We start from the raw sequence: 5,899 nt of genomic DNA on the forward strand, positions 1-5,899 counted from the left end.
TGTGAGCATTGTGTAAACGAATTGAAACGACGTAATAGTAAAACCTGCGATTTTATATTAAATCCTAATATGTTTATGATTCGAGAAAACCCCTTACTAAATATTTTGGGACGTGATTACGTGTATTGACTTATTTCCACACATTAGCTGTGTACTTTAAATCGTGAGTCAAAGTACAGTATATATATATATATATATATATATATATATATATATATATATATATATATATATATATATATATATATATATATATATATATATACAGGTAGACCTGTGTTTTGATCCGGGTTGTGACGTACCTTCGCTGGTTCAGTCAATTAAAGCGGTTGGTCACTGGCCACTGATGTCGTGGGCTCGAAATCGACTCTGGCTAGATCGACAGTGGCTTTAAGTCATGATGTTTGTCATATCTGGCGATGGGCGGTCGATTATTTCGCGTATCCTTTCCCTAAGGCGCAGTGCTTACCGTCATCGGAGAAGTAAACATTCTTGAGAGCCTCATAAAACAACAATGGAATAAAAAAATCAGATGGATTAATTGAACCGACTCGGCTTGGTCTGCGGCTATTGACTTTGATTTCGTAAGGGACATCGACGTCTAGAGGATCAGATATTGACGGGCTATGTTCAGCCACTGAAACCGACGAGAGTCACACACAATTCAGCAAAGTGGCATAGGCATAAACGCCACGTGCTTTTGTTTGTTTCTAGCGCATGTGTACAAATACGCTCTCAGAGCCGCAGCCTGGCCTATTGTTATCTAGCGATGTATACAGACACGTCCATATGTGCGAGCGCGTATAACATGTGCTCTGAATAATGCTTTGAGAAATCACTATTTTATATCGATTTTCCACGTCATATTGACACGTTTTCTATGAATACTCTAGTTTTATTATTTTAAGAATTTTAGCTCGACTATTTTGATAGATGATCTCTTATTGATACGCTGATGTATTTTTTAGACATTATGTGCATATGCACGTAACTTTGCTAACGAAGGGGAAGGAAGGAAGAGTATTCACATACTGAGAGTTATGCCCCTTTGAACGTAGATTCCACATGGCGCTATTCTGGTCTCGTGCCTGAATTCTCCACTCGTGTACAGAATGGACGAGAATACAACATATTGATGCAGCCAAATTCAAGGGCCTATCTGATAAAAATACCATGTGTTACATGTTAATTTAGAATTCGAGAGACCAACACTCACGTCAATTACCACTGGATGCCTTAGACCTACATAATCGAAGAGCAAGTGAAACTATACAAGATATATTCGATCAATTCTGCAGACTTCTGTATGCGCACGCGAATTAAAATCACCACATTAAAACAGAACTAGGAAATAAAGAAGATACGTATTTCCCACACGAAGGCTTAAATAAGTGTTTAAGGAAACATCCTGCCATTGAGCGCGAAGTATATGCCCAACGCAAGAAAGTGTGATCGAAGTTAACACGCACAGTTTCTTTAGCTCGTCAGTACATATTTTTGCCACACCGCATCCCCTCAGGCAGCCATCTTTTTTTTCTATCAAACCGATCGACTGTCATGATTTATTTTCAAAATCTGCAATAGTGTTTGTGATTTACTGTGATTATTATTTTTTGGATAAAGACAAATAAATATTTTTATGAGGATCTAGATGCCAAACGATTTATTTTCATTATTTTGTTGTTGTTTGTAAAGTTTGCTGTACATGCATAAATATAGACATTTATAACAATCTGATACCCGCAGACTGACTACAAAATCTCGTCTGAAAGAATATGTACTGAACATCCTTGGCAAATCAGTAATAAATGTTCGACTTGAGATTCTGGAGAAGGTTGTGCGGATGAAAATTAATCTCTCCTGGACTTATTTGTTGCGCCGTACAGCGAATGCGTCGCTCTACGTTCTGCTTACGTCTCTGCCCCCACCAGACATGTTTGGTCTTTGGAACACTTGCGACAACTGAAGGCTTGCTCGGGTTCAGCTTTAGCACTAAGCTCGGAAATATAAATCACGATTTCAACAGAATTGCTTTAGATGTCCACTTGAATCATGATGGCCATACTTAGTATAAAGAGGTAGCATTTTCGTCATGCTAACATTATATCTTACTTGATGACTGTAACACCAGTGACCTTGGTATTGTTATAGATTTCTGTACAAATTTTGCTGGTGATAGCAGTGCTCTAGAGAGCGACGTATGTGGTGTAAAGAGTATGCAATTGATCACATGCTTGTGTGGGGTGTATGTACTGTAAGGAGTATGCATTGATCACGTGGTTGTTTGCGGTGTATGTGCTGTAAGGAGTATGCAACTTATCACGTGGTTGTATGCGACGTATGTGGTGAAAGAGGTATGCAGTTGATCACATGGTTGTGGCGGCGTATGTACTGTAAGGAGTATGCAATGGAGTGAGTGCTCGGGGTTTAATGTCGTGCGTAACAATTTTTTCAGTCATATGATGACGAAGGAGTCCTTAGAGTGCATGTAATGTGCCTCCTTGTTGCAGGACGAACATCCACCGCTCTTTTATCTAGTGCTGCTTCACTGAGACGACTTAGGAACGTATTGAGGGCAAGTAAGTTGCCCTGCCCGAGCAATTAAACTGATACTAGTCAATCAGCCGATGCACCATCCCCACGTGAATGCCAAGCGAGGAAGATACAACTTCCTCCTTCAAGGTCTTAGGTGTGATCTGACCCAGGATTTATCCTGGATCTACCGCTCCCGAAGCGGACGCTCTACTAGTTGAGCCATCGTGGCCGGTGAGAATGCAACTGATCACGTGGTGGTGTGCGGCACATATCCTGTAAGGCGTATGGAATTGATCACGTGGTTGTGTGCGTCGTGTGCTGAAAGTAGTATGCAATTGATCACGTGGTTGTGTTCGTCGTATGTGCTGAAAGTAGTATGCAATTGATCACGTGGTTGTGTGTGTCGTACGCCCTAAAAGGAGGTTGTATGCGGCACATGTGCTGTGAGGAGTATGCAATTGATCACGTGGTCGGTGGGCAGTGCTCTCGTGTAGTCTTACATGAAATTCGATGGAAACTGTTTGACTTACATCAATATGACGTATGTTGCATATGGAAAAGTTCGCCAAAATAGCCTCACAAATGTTGATGATTTCCGCCGGGCCTCTCTGCTTCCTCCGCCCACAACACACTTGCGTTGATAGAATGAGTGAAAAATTCTCGCGCATGGCATCTAACATCAATCCGTCAATATCGTATTTAATCTGTTTTCGTAAGATGTTGAGAAAAGGGAAAATACTATACCACTGATGTCTATTGTCTGTTTCTTATAGCCGGTCACTTATATTCAGCTATCTGTAAAATCACCTATATTCCGAAATTGCCAATCGTTAGCGACACGTAACACCACAAGCTCTACGCACTGATACGTTTTACATCTGAAACAAATGGCATGCTGGGTAATGGTCGTAGAGAGTATCTTGTTTTACAACAGATCCACCGACATAAGTGTTTGGTTGCTTTCGGAATGGTATTCCTCTGATGCCGTCATGCATGATTTGTGTATTGGATCCATCTATCCAACACTTGATCTATGCATCTAACGGCTAATCCATCCATCCAAAAACCTTCATCAATTAACAGATCAATCAATGAATCAGTAAATCTATCCGTCGGTCTCAGAGGGGTAGCTTATGTTTTTAGTGAGTTAAGAACTTCACATGGATAACGGAATGAACTTATATATGTCATTTGATTGTTGTTTAACGCCAAACTCAAGAGTGTTTTTTTTTTCACTTACACAATGACGGTCAGTTTTATGGATGGATTAAACCTTCCGACATCTGGCAAGTTAATAATGGACTTTCCAACGCTTGACTTACAGATAGGCTATGTATTGTTGGAAGACATATGTAATCTTCACTGCGCAAACGGTCAAACTAAGTAATCTTCACCAAAGAACTTCTGCGAAGACGCGTCTATACATTACATCTGCATTTAACCCCAAGTTGTTGGATCAGAAAGCCGAACTGCAAAATTAGGAAACAAAAACATTCAAGTGGATGTCACAAACCTGTCAAGACACAAGACAATTGTGTCAGCGACGTATACACGTTGTGGATATCACCGAAAGCAGTGAATTTAGACTTTTTGATCGGTCCCTTTGTTGTTTGTATAAGATAGTTGACATGTTGATCTATGTGGACTTGTAAATTTGGCGCCTCGCTGGTAATTGAAGACCAGCTTACCGTCAGTCATTCATGCTGGGGAAGTTGCATAGCCCTGAGAAATGTGGCTATTTTAAGACCTCCAGGAGTGATTCATTCACGACAAGAAAAGGGGACATGAAAAACTGAACAGATGACGTGCGAGCCAATCGGGCAATGAACCCAGTCCCTTGGATGGATTTGCTCTCGGTCTATACACTCGGTCTCGTAAAAGACCTTCTGCTTTCCGTTTACCGGTGTCCAAAACGTTCCCAACACAACAACAACATTCAGAAGAAGCCGGTGGACTTGGTTGCTCTGCTGCTTACCATGCGTTCAAACTTTTTCTCGCTCTCCCATTAAGGGGGCCTCCGTGGTTCAGTTGGTTAGCGCGCTCTCACCAATGCGGATGGTCGTGGGTTTCCGCCGGGCTTTGCCCGGTTTCTCCCCACAATAATGCTGGCCGCCGTCGTATAAGTGAAATATTCTTGAGTACGGCGTAAAACACCAATCAATCCAATCAAATCAATCAAACCCATTCGTTAACACCCTCACGTGCTCAATAAGGCAATCATAATTTGCTTACATTATTACTTGGCATGGCAAATCTAAATCTCAGTCTATTCCAACCTTTTGAACATGTTTTCTACCAAAACTTGTTTCAATACTAAACGCGAGAGTTTTCCAGCGATGCAAGAATAAATCTTGTTCATGTGTATAGTATCATAGATTTATTTAATTTATTTGATGGGTGTTTTTACGCCGTATTCAAGAATATTTCACTTATACGACGGCGGTCAGCATTATGGTGGGTGGAAAACGGGCAGAGCCCGGGAGGTTGCCGGAAAACCTTCCCACGTACGGCCGGAGAGTAAGCCAGCATGAGCTGGACTTAAACTCACATTGGTGAAAGACTACTGGGTCATCACGCTGCGCTAGCGCCCTAACCAACTAAGCCACGGAGGCCCCTAGTATCATAGATGTCATAGTGGTATCTGTTTCCACCGGACCCGGACTAGGGAGTATATAAGAATTCCTGTTTATTGCAGCAACCTGGTACGATATTTGAGAACCATCAGGCAAAGAAACCAGATCAGACTCAGAAATGAACGCAGGCGTGTGAGGTATATTAATGCAACACTATAGTTTTCAAAAGCGACATGTATAGTTTTACAAAAGCTGCGTTCACACGATGCGATTTATAGAACTCTACAAGACGTATGATTTTTGATTATATTACACCAATTAAATGACTTAATTTACCTTTCTGGCTGAACCATTGGTTTGCTTCTGAGGAATGACCAACGTCACACAGAAAGGTGTATTGATTGACTGATTAGTAGCAGGATAGATTGCATGATTGTCTAATTGTTTGATTTCATTTGATCTAAGAAAAAGTAAACTATTGGGGAAAGGCTAATAACGTGTAACGAGAGACTGTTCGTTAAGGTTACAGGAGCACATTGATTTTCCTTACTGTTTAAGTTGTGAATTTGTCAACATCAACCTCAAAATACGTCCCCTATCCATCCACTAACTATAGCGGTAATTTCTTGCCTTGGGCCGGACGTGGGAAGGCCTTGCAGCAGCCTGCGGATGGTCGTGGGTTTCCTTCCACCATAACGCTAGCCGCCATCGTATAACTGAAGCAATCTTGAGTAGGGTGTAAAACATCTATCAAATAAATAAATAAATTTCCCGGCTTCGCACTGAAACCT

The sequence above is a fragment of the Liolophura sinensis genome, chromosome 4, assembly GCF_032854445.1.
Source record: "Liolophura sinensis isolate JHLJ2023 chromosome 4, CUHK_Ljap_v2, whole genome shotgun sequence".
Classification (NCBI taxonomy): domain Eukaryota; kingdom Metazoa; phylum Mollusca; class Polyplacophora; order Chitonida; family Chitonidae; genus Liolophura; species Liolophura sinensis.